Source organism: Manis javanica, chromosome 7 (assembly GCF_040802235.1).
Source record: "Manis javanica isolate MJ-LG chromosome 7, MJ_LKY, whole genome shotgun sequence".
NCBI classification, from domain to species: Eukaryota; Metazoa; Chordata; class Mammalia; order Pholidota; family Manidae; genus Manis; species Manis javanica.
The window spans coordinates 130,921,291-130,945,095 of NC_133162.1; the positions used below are offsets into that span (position 1 = coordinate 130,921,291).

At 35.3% G+C, this 23,805-nt stretch overlaps 1 long non-coding RNA gene across 2 annotated transcripts in view; it reads left to right on the plus strand.

Moving 5' to 3' along the window:
• Positions 1-9,148, plus strand: part of LOC140850630 (uncharacterized) — a 78,691-nt gene extending 69,543 nt beyond the window's left edge. For both annotated transcript variants that reach the window (XR_012133579.1, XR_012133580.1), the window contains one exon: positions 6,595-9,148. This is a non-coding gene — a long non-coding RNA (uncharacterized lncRNA). The remainder of the gene's footprint in view (positions 1-6,594) is intronic.
• The last annotated feature ends 14,657 nt before the right edge of the window (positions 9,149-23,805 follow it).

Sequence of the window (23,805 nt, forward strand, 5' to 3'; positions counted from 1 at the left end):
TGAAGTAATATATGTTATAGTCAGTGTATTTAAACTATCACGTTGCTTTTACTTTTTGGTGTGATGTTTATAGACATGTAAAAAGATTGTGAAATGTATACCATTTTAACCAAACACATTTACATTAAATCTATTTTATTTTAGCTCCAATTTATACATACCTTATCACATATAGTCTTTGTTTTTACTGAAGTATAGTTGAAATACAATCTTACATTGGTTTCAAGTTTATGACACTGTGGTTCAACAGTTACTCATACTTTTAAGTCCTCAACCCCATTGTGTGGTTACTATCTGTCAACATAGGGAAGTGTTAGAGAATCTTTGACTTAATTCTCCATGCTGTTCTATCATTCCTGAGACCAACTTATATTATGATTGAAAATTTTTGTGCCCTTTTATCCCCTTCACGTTCCTCACTCACCTACCCCAACCCCCTCCCACATGGTAACCACCAGTCACTTCTCAGTGTCTGTAAGTCTACTGATAATTTGTTCATTTTGTTTTGTTTTATTTTGTATTTATATTCCACAAATAAGTGAAATCATATGGTATTTATCTTTCTCTGCCTTGCCTATTTCACTTAGCTTAATACCCTCTAGGTTCATCCCTGTTGTTGCAAATGGCAGGATTTCTTTCTTTTCTTATGTCTGAATAGCATTCCATTGTGTATACGTACCACCTCTTTATCCATTCCTTTACTGATGGACACTTTGGTTGCTTCCACATAGTCTTATTATACCTTCTTACTCCACCCTCTCTTAGAGCCATTATCCCAGTGAATCAAGAGCTGACTATATTAGCTTTTTAAATAAGCTTTATAATCTGCCTATTTTATTTACGTTCAAATTAATATTTTGAACAGGGAATGTTACAATTTTGGGTTTTATTATTTTAGATATTCCTTCCTTAGATAATCTGAGCCATGCTGTTGTAGGAGCTACTGAACATTTCAAGGGGACAAATTTAATTTCAAGTGTCTATTATATGTGGGGGAGTAGAGATGAAGGGAGGGGGGCTTAAGACAATGAGCTCAAACACATGTTAGGGTTATGCACAGTAACATTATTTGTAATTAATATCCAGTTCTTCTTAAACACAAATCTATTTAGTACTCTCTCCTAAACAGTATGCTTCTGTGCATGAAAAAAATGGAAAACACTTTTTAAATTAGTACAGCCTTTGGCCTAAAGCCTTAGATTCTTTAAGTAAGTACGTATTTGAAACAGAGTTGATAATATAGACATGGGCATTTTTATGGAACGTAAAATATTTAAAGGTATATCATCCTTCACATCTGTGAAAGTACCATTAGTAAGAAGTACTCTTTACTTGCCAGAATAGTTAGGAAAACATACGTTTAAAATAATATTTTTTCTTTTTTGGAGACCATTTGACACTCTTCCTACAACTAAGAAATAAAATGGTTTGACAGCATTTCCTCTAAGCCCTTTGGAGAAGGGAGACATAACTCAGTTTTGAATCGGCATGCATGCACGCATTTATATTAATGTAACAGCACTTACACTGGAGGTGTTAATTCTATTCCCCCTGATTCACTCAGAACTAGAAACTGTATCTATTTGCCATGGCAACACTATCTTGATGACATGAGTCACGCCTGTGGTAGTGACCGTGTAATTCTCTTCCCTGAGCACTGTAGCAACTGATTCTGGTGGTAGGAAAAGAGGGAATGTTTCATGAGTGTGTGGGCTGTAAACAGAACAAAGGGTTATCTGTGATTCAGACTAAAAATAAATCTTAAGAGTTAGCAACACTAGTCTTACCAAGGGCCCTGCTCCAGAAAAGCTTCAGATGAAAAATTTGTGTTTGAAATTTTCCTGAAGACGAGTTTTTTCCCCTTATTGCCTATTACTGGTATACTTATTCTTGCCACTCATGTAATAATATTATATGTTATTACATAAATGTAGATACATAAAAATGTCCTAAGGGTGTTGGTACAGAGCACTGAATGTCTGAATTCAGGGAATAGTAAATTCACCCCCCAGCCAGGAACTAACAGTGACACTTTTTAAGGAAATATGCTGCTAATCCAAGAATAACATTGTTATAGATGGGAAGGAAGGGTTTATTACCTAGCTTTCTTGCTTATTGACAGTAGGGCACAGCAAAAGACAAAATTTCTAAGTTAACATCTGATAACAACTCCATGACATAATACTGTCTCTGGGCATACATATAAATTGTGTGTAATTAGTATGAAGAGTTTGTCACCCATAAATACATTGTAAAATGCAGCAGTAAAAAACACTACTGGGTATGCCTCTGATATATGACCATCAGACCATTCTACACTGAATACACTTGTCATTTCTCTAATGATGCATCTGCATATATTTTTAATAGGCCTATTCATTTTTCTTCAACAATGCTTTTTTTCTCAAATTAAAATATCATTGATATATAATCTTATGTTGGTTTCAAATATACGAGACAGTGGTTCAACAGCTACCCATATTATTAAATCCTTACCTCCTCTAGTACAGTTACTATCTATCAATGTACAAAGATTTTACAGAATCATTGACTATATTCTCCATGCTGTACTGCAATCCCAGTGACCAACTGATATTGTGATTGTGAATTGTTCTGCCCCTTTATCCCCTCCCCCCTTCCCCCTACCCTCCCCAATCCCTCACCTTGGTAACCAATAGTCCCTTCTTGGTGTATATGAATCTACTGCTATTTTGTTCCTTCTATTTTGCTTTGTTTTTATGCTCCACAAATAAGTGGAATCATGTGGTATTTGTCTTTCTCCACCTGGCTTATTTTACTGAGCATAATACCCTCTAGATCCATATTCAATAGGCCTGTTTACGATTCTGAGTATACATCTTTGCCACCTGAGCCATATGATCTCTTACCTCATAATGAATGTGTAATCAGATCAATGTTTATGTGTGTGGCCTGTGAAGTGGTATTTTATTTTACAGTTGCAGCTCTCAAACTTTTTTATCTCAGGACTCCTTTATACTCTTAAAAATGATTGAGAACCTCAGTGTGTTTTGTTTATGGGAGCTATATGTATTGCTATATACTGTATTGGAAGTTAAAACTATGAAATTTTTAAAAAAATATATTTGCTAAGTTATTTTAAAATAACAATAATCAAAACCATCACATAGAACATAAATAACATTTGTGCATGTGTGAAAAACAACTTTATTTTTCAAAAATGGAAGAAATTTAGAAGAGTGGAAATGTTTTAAAATTTTTCAAATCTTTTTAATGCCAGACTTAATAGAAGACAGCTAGATTCTGATATCCACGTCTATATTCAATCTCTAGCAGTATGTGGTTTCAGTTGAAGTGTGTAAAAAACAGCCCTCAGATAGATATGTAATTGGAAAAGGGAGGAGCATTTTAATGGCTTTTCAGATACTTGTGGATATTGTTCTTTGACACTACACTAAAATGAAACAGGTGGGTATTTCTTAAAAGTTGCAATGTAGAATCTGAAACGAAATCAAGAAACTTTGAATATTCTGTGACATTTAAAATCTATTGATCTATCTTGCACTTTGAATGGATCTTAACCCTAAGTGATTTTTTATCATCATGGATTTGTCCATATATACATATACACATAACTTAGCTTTGCTGAGTTATGCAGGTTTTCCCAATGTTAACACAGTTTGTTATACGATACAAAAATGTACATTTGTTAAAGCATCGCTGACCTCATAGAACAGTTTTTAAGTATTGTAAAGCTGTCAAGTTCACTGTGGCAGGCATAGGTTTTCCAAAATTTTTATTTTTGCTTGAGAGCTTGAGTTTTATCACTGGCAAAAATAGTGGTATTTTTTTCTTGAAGTGCCAGGCTTACTTCATTCATTTCCAAGAAAATGCCTGTCAAATACTCAAGTCTGAATAACCATACCTTCCCTGTCAGTTCAAAGAAAAATGGTGTTCCATGAAAAACGCAGCTATCTTATCTCCAAGCTCAATCGTCAATTATTTTTCCTCAGAATGGCACGCATAAATGAACATTTTTGAGTAAACTCATTTTGCCATACAATACTGAAATGCACAATGGTGAGAATTTTATAAAATTAACAGCTTTTACTGTTTCATCTAGCACATTTTCAACTAAAACTGGATTTTAAAAAATTGTGTGCAGCAGTAAGAATATAATGTCTACTCATACCATTTAGTGTCACTGCCTTGATTCAGACTAAGACATCCCAATTTTATCTATCAATGCTTTTGCACCATTAGTGCAAATTAAAACATAATGAAAAAGGCAAATATGATCTTGTATTATTGGGTGACTTAGTATTATTCTGAATCTAGCAGACCCCCTGCGGAGGCCTTTAGACAGTGTGCTACTGTGTAAATCCTGGCCCTACCACTTAATAACAGTGTTCTAGTTATGTATTATCATGTAACTAACCACCTTGAAAATGAGTGGCTTAAAACAATTTAATATTTCCTCTCATAATTCTGTGAATTCGGTCAGTTCAGAAAGGCAGTATTTACTTAAGTTTCTAATATACTTGAGGTCAACAGCGGGCATACAGTTATCTAAGGCTCCCTCCCTGTATCAGGGTTCTCCAGAGAAACAGAACTAATAGAGTATGTATAGATACAAATAAGAGGAGAGGAGATTTGTTTTAGGAATTGGCTCCTGTAGTTATGAACGCTGAGAAGTCCCATGACTGGCCATCTGCAAACTGGCGAGCCAGGAAAGTCAGTGCTGTAATTCAGTATAAGTCTGTGAAAATCAAGGTCTGATGGATAAACCCTGGTCTAAGTTCAAAAGGCTGAGAACCCGGAGCCCCTGTGTTGGAGGGCAAGAGAAAATGGATGTCTCAGCTCAAGCAGAGAGAGAATTTGTCTCTCCTCTGCCTGTTTGGCTTTATTCAAGCTCTAAATGGATTGCACCATGCCCACCCACAATGGTGAGGGCATCTTCATTACTCAATGTAATGATTCAAATGCTAATCTCTTCCAGACACACTCTCACACACACACTGAGAAACATTGTTTCACCAGCTATTTGAGCATCCCTTAGCCTGGTCAAGTTGACACATTAAATTAACCATCACACTCCCTCACCTGTCTGCCTGGGGTGATAGGACTGGAACAACCGAGATGGCTGAGAATCTCCCTCTCCGTGTGGCCTTTCCACTCGGCTAGCTTGGGCTTCCTCACAGCGTGCTGGTCTTGGGGTATTCTTACTCCTGGCTGGCTTTCTCCAGAGAGAGTCTTCTAAGAGACAGGAATGAGACTCGCAGTTCAGGAACGGGTACAGTGTCAGCACTGCTGTCATCGATCAGTCAGAGCCATCACAGCACCCATCCAGACTCAAGGGCTTGGAACACAGATCCACTTCTCAATGGGAGGAGGGAAAGGAATCTGCCACTAACAGTGTGGTCTTGGAGAAATCCAAGGCCCTGTGGTATGATACGGTCTGTTCCCTCAAGTGGCTAATAGCTTTACCACACAGCTAACTCCTTTTTATCCCTCAGGTTGACTTAGATGTCCCTTTGCATAGAGAACTAGTGAAGACTGGGCTAAGTGCCTCCTTCCCTGTTCCTATAGCACCCCATATGTCTCGCTTTTCCTAGCCTTATCACACAGCATTGACATGGCTTGTTTGCTTCTCTGTGCCTCCTACTTGTCAGTAATTCATGAAAGCAGAGAGTGTACATTCTTGACCAGTGTTTCCCCAGCATGTAGTCCAGTGCCAGGCTCTATACGTGCTCAGTGAATCAGTTCACTAAATCATGATCATCCTCCCTGAATTTTGCTTTGACCGCTTCCACTGTCCCTATTTTTATTCTCTGCTTCATTTTTTAGTGCCTGTGTTTAATTATTTCTTCTGTGTGTGTGTCGGTGCTGTATGACCCTAATTAGGTAAGACATTGTCTATTTAATCAATCTTCTCCCGTGTCCAGAACAGAATAGTTTATGTGACTAAGCCTTGAAACTCAGAACAACTTGTACTGAAACAAATTATTTTAAGCTCAAGGTCAGGAATTACAGGGTTTTCTTTTTTATTCTTTGATCTCTTCTGATTCTCTACATAAAAGGATATTCAATAACTATTAAGTAATACAAAAATGTGATTTCAGAGGAAATACTGAGTAAAGGTAGGAGTGGAAGAACTCATGGGTCTGATAGTTTTAGAGAAGTAATATACTAAATAGGGCTTGAATTCTGGCAGGTTTGGCACCAGCCAGATCTGGATTTGGAAGTTGGCTTTGCCACAGACTTTGTGGTCCCGAGCCTCAGTTACTTTATCTTTAAAATGGGATTAATAAAGGCTGCTTCACTGGGGTCTTATGCTGAATATATAAGATAAAATTTTATGGACCCCAACACATAGTATAGTGATCAGTAAAAGTTGTTTTTTCACCATTTTCTTTTTGACCAGTTTATCATCTTTATTAAGATAAATAAGAGATACTTTATGTTTGTATACTGTGCCTACATATTTTTTGGCTTATTTTCTTCTACAATAAAAGAGATATTAAATAAATGGAAATAAATGCAAAAGCCTTTGGGCCTTCATAATTCTGGGTACCTAGGAGTGCGTGCAGTAAACGAGTAAATTTTATGTTGCAGCTTCCAGAGATGGAGAAATCTGGGTACAGGACCAGAGGGGTCAGGAGGACGCAGCTCTGCAGAGCCTGCTTTCAAGAAATAAGCCATGAAGAAGCTCCAGTTCCAAAATGAGTGGCAGAAAGTACCATTTAATTAAAGGAGATTCAATGGCTTGCTTTAAACTGGAATGCAGGACACCTCATTTTAAAGAAAATAATCGCTCTTCAAAACACAATGTTTAAAGTTGAAATCTTTTAAAATATGTGTTTTTGTTTTTCTGAAGGCAGTATGATCTTGCACATACTATATATATCTAAAAATATATAGCCTAATTCTAGTGTTCAGATTTTTATGGCACTTTTCTGTTTCAGAATGAATTAGCATCTGGGAGAGTTGATTAGGTTCCATTATTTTATTCCCTGTATGATAGCTATATATTGGAAATCATCATTTGAAACTGGTATAACTTGGAGTAAAATTTGAAAATGAAGAAAGGGAAAGTTACATACAGTCATACAAACATATGTATTTCAGATTTTGGGAAGGTCAGATTTACTCCCCTCAGACACAGTTGCAGAGTTGCAAGTCTTCTTTTCAGGAGCAAAGTTGGCCCACAAGTGTTCCTGCAGCTCACAGCAAATCTGAATGTGGGGAAGATGAGAAGTAGAACGATGGAAGATGGAATCCAAGGTTCATGGTTCCTTCTACTAAAACCCCTCTACACCCGTCCTCCTCCTCCTCTGGAGGTGAAAAGAGCATGGAAATGTACTTTCCACACTTTTTTCCTCCAGGAAAATGGGTTGGAAATTTCCTCTATGAAAACACGGGCAGCTTGTGTGTGTGTCTGTGTGTGTTATATTGTCTGACACTATCATATAATACATTTTTAAAAATCTCTGTCTCTCTATATATGTTTATATGCACATATATTTTCTTTTTAATATTTATATAAACATCTTTGTATATATACCCCCCCACATACATACTCCTTATGAGAAAGGAGAAAGGAATAAACAGAAAATAGAAAGAAACTTTCAATTGTTTCAAGCTTTGAAAGGAAAAGTTAGAATAGTCATAAAGATAAGTACATCAGTTAATTTTCTGAAGATAAATGCCATCATCACAGATTCAATGCAATCCCTATCAAAATACCAATGGCATTTTTCACAGAGCTAGAGTAAATAGACCTAAAATTTGTATGGAACCACAAAAGACCCTGAATAGTCAAAGCAATCTTGAGAAAAAAGGGACAAAGTTGGAGGTGTCATGCTCCCTTATTTCAAGCTATACTACAAAGTGACAGTGATTAAAACAGTATGGTACTGACACAAAAATAGACATGTGGATCAATGGAACAGAAGAGAAAACATAGAAATAAACCCACACTTATATGGTCAATTAATATATGACAAAGGAGGCAAAAATATATAATGGGGAAAAGACAGTCTCTTCAATAGGTAGACTGGATTACTGTCTTACACTGTATGCAATAACCTCAACATGGATTAAAGACCTAAATATAAGACCTCCTGAATTCATAAAAATATCCTAGAAAAAAAACAATAAACACTTAAACATCAGCATTAGTAATTTTTTTTCTGGATGAGTCTCCCTGGCAAGGGGAGAAAAAAAGCAAAAATAAACAAGTGGGACTACATCAAACTAAAATGTTTCTGCACAGCAAAGGAAACCATCAAGAAAATGAAAAGGTAGTCTATTGAGTGGGAGAAGATATTTGCATATTATATATATTATAAGGGACTTATAGCTAAATATAAAGAACTCATACAACTCAACAGCAAAAAAAGAAAATCCTATTAAGAAATGGGGGGAGGACCTGAATAGACTTTTTTCCCAAAGAATACATACAGATGGAAACAGGCACATGGAAAGATGCTCCACATCACTAATCACCAGGGACTGTCATCAAAATCACAATGAGATATCAACTCACACCAGTCAGAATGGCTAGTGTCAAAAAAAACAATAAATAACACATGTAGGTGAGGATGTGGAGAAATGGGAATCCTGTACACTGTTAGTGGGAATGTAAATTGGTGCAGCCACTATCAAAAACAGAATAGAGATTTCTCAAAAAACTAAAAATGGAAATATTATATAACCAGTAATTTCACTTCTGGGAATTTACACAAAGAAAACAATCACTAATTCAAAGTGATAGATGCACCCCTATGTTCATTGCCACATTTTTACAACAGCCAGGATATGGAAGCAACTTAAGTGTCCATTAATAGATAAATGGATAAAGAAGATGAGGTACCTTCATACAATGAATATTACTCAGCTATGAAGAATAATGACATCTTGCCTTTTTCAAGAACAAGGATGGACCTAAAGGGTGTTATGCCAAGTAAAATAAGACAGCAAAAGACAAATACCACATGATTTCATTTATATGTGGAATCTAAAAAACAAAACAAATAAAATTTAAATAGACTCATAAATACGGAGAACAGACTTGGTGGCTGCCATAGGGTAAGGAGGTGAGGGGATGGTGAAATAGGTGAAGGGGGAAAATATAGAATGTTTGGTATCTTGATCTGTGTGATGTTTACATGAGTGTATACACATGTCAAAATTCATTGAGTTGTACACATTTATTATATGTGCTGCAATAAAAAGGAAAAATCACCATCAACTTTTCTTTGATCTTTTATTATGGTTAAAATTATTGTCATGATATATTGTGTCACCAAAGTCAGGAAGAACTTAAATATTGATCATGACATCAATTTTTAGAATGTTAAATAAGTATGGGTATTCCCTAAGAAATACATTTTGTGTTTTTGCATAGCTTAAGATACATTTTTATAAAACATTTATTCATTTCTGGATATTTTTCCATGTTTTCTCCAATAACAAGGTGGCATTATGTTACAAATTCTTATATTTATATGCTTGATTGTGTTCTCAGAATCTAGAAATATAAAGTCTTCAGTGAATAAATATGTTTCCTTATAAAGGTCAAAAATTCAATCCATATTATCCATCATACAAGTTTAAAAAAAACACATTGGTAACTTTATTGTTGTATATAGTTCATAAATAATACATAAACCAAGACATTCATAGCATTTTTATATAAGGACTTAAAACAATCCAAGAATATGATTACATTAATTTCCCTTTGGAATTCTTTTCAAGGGAAGTAGCTTGTAGTAATTAAATAATAAAAATAGTTTACATGTAAATACTGCTTATTAACTTTTTTCATTTACAGAATCCTTTTGACTGCTTATATTTTCTGCTAAAGGATACAGGATGTTAACATAAATTGAAGATGTGACCATAGATTTTTCTAGACAAAGTAGCTATGCTTTGAATTTAATAAGACTACAGAATAATGGAAGAAATGTTATTTATACAGACAATTGAATATAAAGAATACTGTAAATATCTCTGACTCAGATTTTCACTTTTAATTATTTTTAAAACTCTAGTTGAATTAATTGTTGTTCGATAATATAAATAGGGAATTTTTATAAAATAGGAGGAAGCTCTTTGTAAGTACTAATCAGTTCTTTCTGTATTTATTTTGGTCATTTTTAATTTTAAGACATCCGTTACCTGTGCTTTCTGTACAATCTTCAATAGAAGATTCCTGTAACTAAACTGCAATGTAACCTAAAATAATTTACATATTGTTATGATTTGTTTATTCCCAGTTATAACTGTTATTATTACATAGTAACTGTTTCTATTACACGGAAAGATTTAATTGTATTGGAGTAGTAAGAGCTTTGCCTTCATTGAGCATTAGAAGAAATTAATGGCTTTTCTAAATACAGCTCTTTCACGTATTTAAATTTTGGCTAAGTAAATAGGTGATCAAAGAATATCCTTATTGTCCCTAATATCATTGTTTTGGGTGTGTGTGGGGTGGGGAGGGAGGGGTACTTGTTTGTTTTTCCTTTTCGTCGTTCGTGTACCAAGTCACTGCTTGGATGTCCACTGCAAACAGCAAAGCTTCGGGTGCATCGTTGCTCCCAGGCTTGCAGTTTCTGCTCCAAGGCAGAGGAGGAGGCCTCTCCTGTCTCCATGACAACCGCGGTCCTCCGGGACGCCGCTCCCGTTAGAGATCTGAGAACCCAGGAAGGAGCCGTTTTTGAAGAAAATCTCACCTCATTTCCCCTTTTTCTAGGGTATTTTGCGTAACTGTGTGTCTCTTTTACTGTGTTTCCACATAATGCTGTGACCCAAAAGCCACACACCAAAAATCTTATTTCATAAACAAAAGCGTCACACCACAAGGACGTTTCTAGCATCTGGGGCACAGTTTCACGTCGTGCTTTTCCCCCTTTGTGTAACTTTGTCTCTAGTTTTATTCCCTGGAATGATTTAAATATTAATGATCCTTGGAGAGCCAAACACTGCCTTAGCCTGGGAATACTTTTGCTATACATTATGAATATTTGAAAGGCAAAAAAAGGTTTCCTTCTTTGCTTTTTGTTAAACAGACTTACCAGCATAATTTAAAACAGCAGTCCCCGCCCGCCAGAAAAAAGTATTTTTCCTTTAGACAACATAGATGTATGCCATATACATTATACAATCTGAAATTAACAAGTTAATTCATTAGAGGTGAGCATTCATTTTACACTTTCAAAAGTTTTCAGTAACATTTTACATATATACTTATTCCTTGAAAAAACTCTGTTACCAATGAACATTTTTTCCATTTTGCCCTGTAGCTGTGGCCCGCAGCGGCAGCGGGCTGCTGCAGTGATCTTCCCTCTGTCCTTCATACTTTCTCTCAAGGCGATCCCGTCCAGTCTGGAGACTTCAACTAGCATCCTGAATCCAGTGAATTACAGTTGTATCATGAGTGCCTTGGACCCCGGACCCTTCATGCGGCTTTTACGTGGTCCTCACCTGGCGGGGCGGCTCCAGGTGGAACGAGCGGTAGGTCAGCGGGAACTACGTTTCCCAGCATTCCCTTCGCGGCGTGGCTTTGGGCTACGCACAGCGGAAGCGGCCGCCATATTCCTTTGCTCTCAGAGAGGCGCATGGGTGTAAGCAATATGCCAGGTGGTACCTGTTGTTGCTCATTTTGTGGGACAGGGCAGCACTGGGGCCTGTGGCTTTTCTAGCTCCCCCCACATCTCCTTCTTCACCTTCCCGGGGTCCTGGTCTGGGCGGGTGTGCAGCTGCGTGATGCCAGCTTTCCTGGGCAGGTCACCCACCTACATCTTCTCCTTTGGCTTCTCTGAATCCTTGGCCAGGTGCGTGCACAGGAGAAACGTGACTAAATGTAAAGGAGTAGAAAATCCACGATAACATAAGAAATTTTAACGTTTTTTTCCTCTGGAACTAATAGAATGAGCAACAACTCAGTAAGTACAGAGATGATTAAACTGTAAATATGTCGCCCGCTGTACCTCACCATTGTAGAACATCGTTTTCAAATACAGAATATTTATTGAACATTTATTGATTACAGAACATACATGCCATATATGATGTGAGTCTCAAGTTTTAGTTTATTTTCAAATTTTATCCTGGTAATAACACTTAGCACGATTTATCCTCTCAACAAATTTTTAAGTGTAGGATATATTGTCGACCAAACGTACAGATCTCTAGACTTACTTATCGCCCTTCACTGAAACTTTAGGCCCCATTGATTAATAATTTACCAATTTGCCCTCCCTCAGTGCTACTGGGAAATCCAATCTGGGAGACCTCAACCCAGGAGAGGGTTCTTGATTCTCATGGAGAAAGAATTCAGGAGCAGGCTGGGCAGGTGCAACAAAGAGAAGGTTAAAAAAGTAAAAGTACTTGCTTAAAGGAGGAAGTGCGGGTATGCTCAGAGAGGTAGGCAGCCCTGGAGTATGTGAGCTGAGTCTTTATAAGGGATCTAGCTGTGCAATGGGGTGAAGTCTTCTTTGAATATTCATGGATGGTGAGATCAGTAATTTGCCTAATGGTTGCTGCAGGCCTGGCAGAGGGAGAGGAAATGTTATCTCTTACGAGGAAATTGACTTGGTAGGCAGACCACACGACTATTTTTTATATATTATAGTTTAAGCACCTTGTTATTCTTTACTTTCTGATTTGAGCCCCTAGCATCCTATCATTTTGTACCTTTTAAGCATCCTGTTATTTTATACCTTTTGATTTGGACCCTGGGTTCTGGTCCCTATTCTAGCCTGCCTCACTGGCAGCCACCATTCCAATCTTGAAATCTAGGAATTTGACTATTTTAGATACGTCATGTAAGTGGAATTATGCAGCATTTTTCCTTCTGTGACTGGCTAAATTCAATTGGTATAATGTCCTCAAGGTTCATCTAAGTTGCCTCATATTGTAGAACTTCTTTCCTGAACAGCATTCCATTGTATATATATATATATACCACATTTCTTTATCCATTCATCTATCAATGCATACTAAGGTTTTTCCCTATCTTGACTATGTTAAACAGTGCTGCAATGAAAATGGGAGTTCTAATGTCTCTTTGAGATCCTGATTTAAATTCTTTTGGGTAAGTAACCGCAAGTGGGATTGATGGATCATATGGTAGTTGTATTTTTAATTTTTTGAGGAACCTTCAAACTGTTTTCTACAGCAGCTGTATCATTTTGCATTCCCACCAACATTGTCCAAGAATTCCAATTTCTCCACATGCTTGCCAATGCTTATCTTCTTGGATGTGTAGATTAATGTTTTCCCTCAAATTTGGGAAGTTTTACACCACTATTACTTCAAAGACTTTTTCTTTTTCTCTCCTTTCCTTTTGGCACTGTAATTATACCTATGTTGGTATGCTTAATTTTGTCTCACGTTTCTCTGAGGCTGTTTATTTTTCTTCACTTTTTTCTCTTTCTGTGCTTCGGATTATGTAATCTCTATTGGTCCATCCTCAGCTTTGCTAACTTTTAGTTTTGTCAGCTCAAATTTACTGTTGAAAATCTCTAATACATTTTTCTGTAGTCACTATGTTTTTCAATTCTGGAATTTCTGATTCCTCATCTGCCAAGCTTGTTATTGTTTGTTCTCATTTAATTTTTTTAAAATTTGTTTATTGATTTGGTGGAACTAATTTTGTAGTCTTTCATCTACTGTGTGCAGCCTCTGATTTCTCTGCTCAGATTGTTTCCCCCTATTTTTCTGTCTTAGCCTGGATACTTTGATGTTGCCCTTGAGTCAGTGTTAGCCATTTATGGGTCAAAGGCTGTGCTTAAGTCCCCTTATCCAATTCGATTTTTACCCTTTGCCACTGGATGTGTGTGTGTGTTGGGGGAGGGTGGGTATTGGAGGTAGTTATCCCTGTTTTTGGCTCCAAATTCAGGCAGGGGTCAGTAGCTTGGCTTTCTCCTCTGCTCCTGAAGGAGTACAACCTTGGACATGCTAAGTCTTTTGTCTTTTAGACCTCTAGGGTGAGTCTGAATTTATTTTGAATCCTGGATTGTAAGCATCACCCCTTGGTTAGACTAGGCTATGTTCAGTTAGTATTTGGTTAGAGGTTGTATTTAAGCCCCTCATGCAAGTGAGATTTCTATCCTCCGTTGATGGGTTTGTGTGCAGTTGACAGAGTGCTTTCATGTCTCCCATTTTTTGTTGTGGTTTCTACTGAATGGCTGAAGCCTGGTGCCTGTCTCTAGTTTTATTAACCCACAGAATTCGTGTGACCTCAAGAAGGCTCTTAGTGGCTTTTTATTTTCACGGTTCACTCTATTAAACTTCTGGCTGCTCTGCTGTTTTGTTAGTATTATGGAACTACTAGCCTCCCCTTAATTAATGTCTACCAAGATCTCTGTTGCTTTCAGCATCCCTTAGACATGGAGTGCTGCAATTTCTGTTCCAAGTAAAATCAGTCCTTCTACACCACTGCAAGGAATTGAAGCAGGGTCCTGCTTTTCCCACAGTGACACCCCTCTTTAGGAGTGGGCACTTGATGGTGAGTGGTCACTCCTGGTGTAGACTTGGCCCTTCTGAAGTAGAAACTCTGCCTTATGAGTGTGTTGTGATGGGAGCAGTTGGGGCCCCAGTATCTTTGGTCGGCCATGCCTGGGGTAGTACTTCTACTCTGCAAATGGGGAGCAGGTGGGGAGGAAACACCCAGTCTTCTCAATCAAGCTTGTTTGGAATAGAATTTCTGCAGTGCGTAGCTGTGGGGTGGGGATGAGAATGAGGATGAGAAATTAAGGCAGCTTGTTTTCTCCTCGGATTGGGCACTAGAGGCAGAGGGAGTCCTGTGTATTGGAGTGCCCAGGATAAAACTTTGGTAACATGGACCTGGGGACAGGGGAAGGGAGTGAGTTGTGGCTCATTGTCACAGATCCTCCCTGTTCTTAGTGATATTTAATTTTCTTGAGTGAATGTTTCTCCATTTGCTTGTGTTCTTAGGACATTTCAAGAGACCTTAAGTAATTGTTCTTAATTTTCCCCACTTAAATAGTTGTTTTGCTGTTGAGAGTCCTCTTGAGTTTCATGCTGTGCCTTTATAGAAGATTCATCTATTTTACATTTTTACTATGTTACTGGATTTGGTTAACATATGTGTGTGTATGTGTACATAAAATATGTGTGTGTGTGTATATATATATATATATATATTTCTCTTTGCCACTGGATGTGTGTGTGTGTGGGGGATGGTGTATATATATATATATACACCATGGTGTATATATATATATATATGGTATATATATATATATATACACATATATATATGTATTCTACTCTTTATTCTATTCTACTATATATATATATATTTTGTTTGTATTAAGAGTAGAATTGGCCAGTAAACTTTTCTTTCTGTTATTGTCCATATCTAGGTTTGGTATCAAGGTTTAATTTAGTCTACCTTCTAGGATGAGTTTTGGAGTGTCTCTTCTTTTTCTAATCTGTGGAAGGGTTTGATATAATTAGCTTTTCCTTGAAATTTGCAAACATGTGTCTACTCTGTCTTAGTATGTTGGGAGGGAGGCAATCAATGATTTTAACCACTGATTAAATTTCTTATCTTATACATTTTTCAGACATTTTGTTACTATTTTACTTTTGCTGTTGGTGTGCTATTTTTCTTAGAATGTATTAATTTTGTCTATTTTTCAAAACTTTTGAAATAAAGCAGTTTATTGAATTCTGTTCTATTACTATTGTTATCTTAGCACTACCTGTAATTTTATTTTTTATTTCTCTCAGTTGTAAAGAAGTGTATTTTCTTTACAACTTTGTTGTAAAGTTCCTTGACATTTATTTTTATCATTTCTAAAATGCTAGATTAGATTTTGATGTCATATACTGTATTTTTCAATTTTTATATTTTCTTTTGGTTCATTTTATAGTTTGTTTTTCTTCTCATAGTTCCTATCTGATGATTCATTATGAGCCTATATTCTTTCATAATCCTTGAACATAATTAAATCACTGCTTTGGAATTGTTGTCTATTAAATCCAACACCTGGGCCTCCACTGTTTGCCTTTTCTTTTAAGCATTTGAAAAACACCTTACATATTCTCTGGCTTCTCATCTGTTCCTCTGAAGAGTATTAGTTGCTGTAAATCTGTCCCGCACATGCCCAGTTCAGGGACCAGCCAGAAAATGCAGTATATGTTGAATCTGGGTCTTCCTTTCTGTAGTTCTGTCACTCTCCAGCTGCTCTAGTTGTTTCTCAAGCTTGGTCCTCTGATTTTTTTAGCAAGTAAGACTGTGTAGATTTCTATTTGAATTTCAGCTTGGTGCTGACTGAGTTTTGACCTCAGACAAAACCATAATAAACAGGAAACTCATCCAGTGTCATTTCCTTTTTCCAGTTTTCAGGCTTTTGGGGTCATTCCGTATTACCTAACGATAATTGTATTTTGTTCAGGCTTTATAGTTGTTACCTATCAGAGCATTGCTCCGGTATTAGCTACCTCACAATTTCTAGGACAGGGAACTAGAAGTGCATTTTTAAGTCCCTAAATATTCCAAGAAGTAAAATTTCTAATTTAGTTGCATTCAAATCAGAGAGCATGGTGTGCTCTGTATGATAGGCATTCTTTGACATTTTTTGATGCTTGCTTTTTGGTCTATTTAATGCATTTTAATAATTGTGACATGCATTTGAAAAAAATGAGGCTTTTAAAAATGTAAAGTTCTTTATGTGTCTTATAGGTGAAGTTTTAATTACAATCAAAGATTACATATCCTTTTAGGTTTTTCTGACCACTTGAGCTGATAGTTACTCAAGGAAGTATCTTAAAAGTTTCATTGTGTAATATATTTGTGTTTCTCCTTGGGTGTGAATAGATTTTTCCTTTACATGTTTTAAGTAGAATTTTAATAGGTGTATCCAGTTTAAAATAGTTATATCTTGGGGTTTAGAACCTATTTTGACTAATAATATAAATATGTAGGTGTTCATTTTCATAGTATTTGCCTGCTCTTTTTCTAATGCTGTTGCATTTAACTTTTCTGTATTTTTTATGTTTTGAGTTTATTTATTTTAAGTAGATAGATTGTAAAAAAACATGATATTTTTTACTTTTTACTTGGGCAGTTCAATGTATTTACTGGTAATTACTGCAAATTACTGACATATTTATAGATACCACCACCATTGCCTTGGTGTTACATTATGATCTATATTGGAATTCTCCATTCTCGTGTAGAATACAGCGTGATTTTCCTCTAGATTTGTGTAACACAGTCATTCTGGATATCAGGCAGTGTGATGTAGTGATTAAAAGATGATCTCTGGAGCCAGGTTTCTTGGATTGATGATCCCGACTGTGATTCTTCCTAGCATCACATCCTTGGGAAAGTTAAGAACATTCTGTGTTTCAGTTTCTTTATAGTTCATATCTTCGTAGGGAAAATGTGAGAATTACCATGTAAAGTATTTGAAAAAAATGTTTAGAATATAGTAAGTACTTATTACAGACTTTTGTTCAGTTACATCAGGTTATTCTATACTTTGTTTTTTTCCCCTATATTTGTCTTTTTTCTCATCCTTCTTGTGCTCTTGATTTTACTGAATACCAAGTTATTTCATTTTCCTCTTATACAATTTTAACATTTTTATTCTCTTTCTTGTCTTTCCATGTATACCCTTGAAATTTCAGTGTGCATTTTAAGCAGAGTTTAAAGTTATCTTCCTCATCGTCTTGAACAACACAAAGACCTTAGAATTCTTGAGCTCTGTCAACATCCCTCCCAACTTACAATGAAAGTGTTTCACTGCATAGCTCTTATAGTTTAACACATAGGTAAAATTTATTATTGCTTTTGCTATCACTGTTTATAACATCGTGTTAGTCACAAGTTTGCAATAATTTGTTTCTCTCAACGTTCCTTTCTGCATCTTAGAATTTTCTGATGAAAAATATTTTTTATTCTTCAAATTTATCTTTCAGACATTTCTTTGGTACACATTTCTTTTGTACTACATTGGTAATAAAATGTCTCCTTTTATATTTATCTGAAAATGTTTTAATTTCTTTTTTATTCTTAAAAATCTTTTTCCAGATATTAAATACTAGTATAACAGATATTTTCTTGCAACATTTTTGTTATTGCTATTACACTTTAATTATTCTGTACTGTTTGCCTTTTTTCCTTCTAAGATTTACTTCTGAGATTTTTCTCTTGGGCTTTGTTGTTCTGAATCTTATTAAGATGTGCCTGGGTATAGCTTTCTTTTATCTTATTTAGGAATTTTTATGATTTCCTGCTTAAGATTTGTGTCCATTATCAATAATAGAAAATTCTTAGTCATTATGTAATCATATATTGGATCCCCTTAATTTGTTAATTCTCCTTTTGGAATTACAGTTATGTTACATCTTCTCACACTTGCTCAAATTCTCTTAAGGTTCCTCATGTATTTCATATCTTTATCTCTACTATTTTGCCTGTAAGATTTTCAGATTCGTATTCACTATTTCTTTCTTCAGTTTAAGTCTTCTATTTTGTTTTAATTTCAATTATTATATCATTTATTTCTAGAAATGGCATAATGTTCTTCAAGTATGCCTTATAATTTTTTATCTCTTATTCATATTTTAATTCCTCTTACTTTTTAATACAACTTAACATATTTATGTACTTTATCTGAAGAATTAGTGAATATTTTCTCCTCTCACTCTGCAGCTTTGTTTTTGTTTTGTTATTTCTCTTATTGTGAGTTCATGTTTCTTGCACTTCATTTGTGGGAACTCTTTGAGGCCTGGACTGAGGTATGGTCTTTCAAAAGGGATTTGTTACCTTCTAACCAGAGCCTGGAACCACTACCAATGTGGGTCTACTTTCAGTTGAATTTTTGCCTTGTAGTATTTTGTACTAGGCAGATAGTATAAACTTGAGCCTTAAATCCAGGTGAATTCTGGACCTATGACTTAAATCTCAAGAGAGACATTTCTCCACAAACCTGGAGGTAAGCCAAGACAGAAAAATTTGCTTGCTAAGTTGTCTTTCTCTCTGCTTTTGCAATATTGATTTTTAAAAATAATTTAAGTGTGTAGCTTTTTGTGGGTCCTGAATTTATTCAGTATGTTTAAGCCATATTGGATTCAAATCTTTGTCTTCTATTCCCTTTATGCAGGGAATGAAAACTGATCCGTAGGTGACAGGGATCAGTAGAAGCCCGCAGAGTAGCTTTGGACTGCAGGGCTTGTTTACCTCTCTCCATCAGCTCCAGGAACTTCCCTTGCTTTCTTGTAAGCCCGGCCATACATTACAATTGTCTTTTACAAATATTTTATCTCTGTTTCTGTATATTTTTTGATAGGAAGTTTTGGGGAGAGTTGTCCCATTATATAATGGGAATATATATTTATCAAGGAAAATCTTAAAGTTATCTGTGTATTACCATTGTACTCATGAAGATGAAGAATTCTACATGATTAAGATACTGAGATAAAACGTAGGTTTTTATCAGTGCAACATATTTCTAATTGAGGACAACTAAATAAAATTATTGTTTCACTGACAGAATTAATGAAGTTTTTTTGTTTAAATAGTTTTTTTTTGAGAGGGCATCTCTCATATTTATTGATCAAATGGTTGTTAACAACAATAAAATTCTGTATAGGGGACTCAATGATCAATGTACAATCATTAATCCACCCCAAGCCTAATTCTCATCAGTCTCCAATCTTCTGAAGCATAGCGAACAAGTTCTTACATGGTGAACAAGTTCTTACATAGTGAATAAGTTCTTACATGGTGAACAGTACAAGGGCAGTCATCACAGAAACTTTCGGTTTTGATCACACATTATGAACTATAAACAATCAGGTCAAATACGAATATTCGTTTGATTTTTATACTTGATTTATATGTGAATCCCACATTTCTCCCTTATTATTATTATTATTATTATTTTTAATAAAATGCTGAAGTGGTAGGTAGATGCAAGATAAAGGTAGAAAACATAGTTTAGTGCTCTAAGAGGGGAAATGTAGATGATCAGGTCTGTGCCTCTAGACTAAGTATTAATCCAAGCTAGACAAGGGCAATAATACATCCACGGATGCAGAAGATTTCTCTCAAAACAGAGGGGGGTGAGGTTCTAAGCCTCACCTCTGTTGATCCCCAATTTCTCACCTGATGGCCCCCCTGCGACTGTGCCTGTCTTAGGTTGTTCCTCCCTTGAGGAATCTTACCCGTCTCTGGCTAACCAGTCATTTTCCGGGGCCATACAGGGAAATGTAAAGTTGGTAAGTGAGAGAGAAGCCATATTGTTTGCAAAGGTTAGCTTTTTACTTCTTTGCAGATTTATGCCCTGTGGGTTTTATGCCCAGTATTTGTCTTGAGGTATCTTTACCACTTGGAAAAATTATGATACTCGGTATATTCGATATGAGGCATGAATTCTATTTAAGGGTTGTAATTAGAAAGGAAGAAGAAAAGCTATAGGTAAATAGTTTTTTTTTAGGTAACACATTAGTTGTAAACCATAGTTACAAAGTATGTAGTATTTCCAATGTGTTTGTCTTTCAGCTATTTGTAAAAATGTATTATCTGAATTTAGAAGCTAATACATCTGAGAGTTGTCCTTAGTAAGGACTGAAATAAAATTTACTGGTAAATTTACTGGTAAAATACTGCTTGACACAAATATTTTTGTGTGTTCCTGAAAGAATCAATTCTGCTTCCAACATATCAGAATACTGATAGTTATGTACTCTGCAAGTCATTGCTGATAAAGGGAGAGAAAATTAATGACATGTGTCCTATACCTTGGACATACTACAATCGATTAGAAGAGATAATTGGCAAAGACAGTAACGTGTGTCAAGAAAAGAGAGATGTCGAAACATTGTATAATTGGAGATTACATGATTCCACCAGGGAAGGGGCATGCATTGTGGAGTGGTGGCCAAGGACAGCCTCTAGCAGTGGGATATATGAGGGGCAGATTATGCAGGGATTTTTTAAAAATTCATAATGAGAAGGGAAAATTGATTCTCTGAGCAATGGAATAGTGACAGGTTTGAAGGTTTCAGATATGTACTAGCATATGGCATTAAATTAGTATTAAATTAAAAGCAATATTTAGAAGCCCACAGAATAGCTTCTGGCTTGAGTGCTTGCTTACCTTTCTCTGTCAGCTCCAGGGGGCTTCCCTTGCTTTCTTGTACGCATTACATTTCCTGGCATACATTAAAATGGTCTTTTGAAAATCCTCTGTTCTTAGACATTTCATATTTTAATGTGTGGGAGATTTGGGAATATGTGGGAGATTTGGAAGATTTTATGATATTCCTGTCATAAGTAATTTTCTATTTAGAATTAACAAATACATTCTAAACTAATATGTCAACTACCAGAATTATTGACGAACAGAGAGATTCTGGAGAGAAGAGAGAAGTACTGCCTGTGAAAAAACACACAGCAGTCAGTAGCAGCATGGATGCATTGAATCATTAATTCCTTTCTCTGTGAAAACAATATAATGCCTTAGATGATGTTATAAGGGAATCATATGCTTCTTTTATTCTTGTGTAATAAGAAAAAGTACCCCAGAGAATACAAGACTTAAGCCCAACTTGAAGTTTTGTGACAAATGTTAACTAGTGACAAAGAAGTTAAGTACATTTGTGGTTCTGGACAGTTTTACATGTGACTAGTGATTCTTGTTTTAATCTCTTCTGTTATGTATCAGGTGTTATTTTTGGAAATATGTAACATAAGAAATAATAGCCACCCTTCCAATTATTTAAAGTATCCTTCAATTTTTTGGTGTAAAATCTTTGAGGACATACAGAGTTTTTTCTTAATGATGCTAAAGTCAAGGCCAAATGTTGTATTTCTATTTAAAGTTGTCTGGGTAAGGTTATAAAAGGTTTATTAGCAATACACATCTTTCTTATTTAAGTATTGCCCACATAGAGAAATTACTTAGTTTGAATAGACAATTTGATTTTGAACATAGCATTTTAAAATTAAAGGCCTACTAGTGACACAGCGTCCCCAATTCAGCATCTCATTCAGTGGAAGAGGAATATGCGGGGCCAGAATTTGCCTGCTAATTTAATGCCAGATAATAGTAAAAGCCAAGTGTTGAAACACTTGTTCCAATTCTTTTTGTATTTTCCATTTCCACAAGAATGGTCAGCAAGATCTTTACAGTTACTACTAAGTGGTTTGAAATGCACAAGAGTGATATTCATGTTATTGTATTGTATCCTAGTTATTTGAAAATGAGTAAGACACATTATATAGCCATTATCTTTGGCCACAGTATTTGAAAACCAGAATACCCATTTTCTCTCCATATAGATAGTTTTTATTTACTAATGGCAGCCATTTAGTATTACTTTTTGGTGAACTTAAGTTTCATACTATTTAATTTCATGTTATGGCTATTTCTGTTTCCAACTTGGTTAATTTTCTATTTTTAAAAACAGAATTCTATCATGAAGTTTAATAATAGAATAATTTTTTTGTGTGGAGCTATTTAAAAAGTATCTATTGCATTAGCAGCTCTAGATTCTGAGCAGTATTTTCAGAATATGTTAGCTAAATATGTATATTTTTCAAAGTGCTCTTTTTTTTCCAATTAAAACTCTTCTATTTTGGAAGACAATCATTTAGATATAATGCATATCAATTAATAGAATGCTTGGTTAATGATTATATAATAGGTTACATAAAAAGTCTAGGGATTTTACAAAATAATATTTGACTTCTCTGTGGTGTTGGCAAGGTCTGAAAATTGACTTAAGCAGAAAGAAGCCAGTGAATTCCAGTTAAGTCACCATATATCATTTCTATTGGGGAAATTATGAAATCCATATTTAGATCCAATTCATCTTCAAAAAAAATATGCATTACAAGTGGAGTTTTCCATTGAGAATAAACATTTGGTTTAGACCTGACATAAAGGACCCTGAAAAAGATAGTTAATATAAATTCTCAGTCACTGCATCAATACTTTATGTATAAATAGGAGCTGATATAATACATTTAAATATCAAAGTGTATAACATTTTTAACTACCAAGAATTTAGAGATGGTATCAATTACATTGAAAGGAGTTGAGATTAAAATCTTATAGCTAAGGGAATTAATTGGAATTGACAACCATTTAGATGGCTACTGTTGTTACCAAAACCACAAGTTGGGACATGTGGCTTTGATCCTTTGCACACACAAAAGTTCACAAGAGCTGCTTTTAATAGCCTTTATTCTGTAGTACTTCTTGGTGGGTCATGCAGTATGCTGTAATTTATGTAAACTTTTATGTATACAAATGTCAGATCAAGTACAGTTTTCATTAATTATATTTTAAAATTTGAACAATAAAGAAAAAGCAGAGGCCAAGAAATTAAATCTAAAAAGAAAAAGAAATATTTATTCTTTTGGCTCAATAATGATATAGCTCACCATTCTTTTCAGTAATAGCAATTCCCTGCATGCAGCTGAACACACTACAAGTAAATATGTCTGTAGTAGGAACACTAAACTTTTGGTTTGTGCAAAAAACAAAAATTTATATCATGTTAGATAATTGCACAGCTTTGCCACCTTGTTCATGGCTAAAAAGGACAGAGCCCGTTATTTCTCTAATAGCGTTAGTAGCAAGAATTAAAAAAATAAGACTACTTTGCATAAGCAAGTACTACAAAAGTTGAGTAAAAAAAAAAAACCTATGACTAAAGGGTTATATTGAGGCAATTTAGTTGGTAGAAAATGATGTACAGTTGAATTTTTGACCAATATATCTCCTATTGGAATGATAGAAAATATATTACAGCAAAGAAATGCAGAAAACC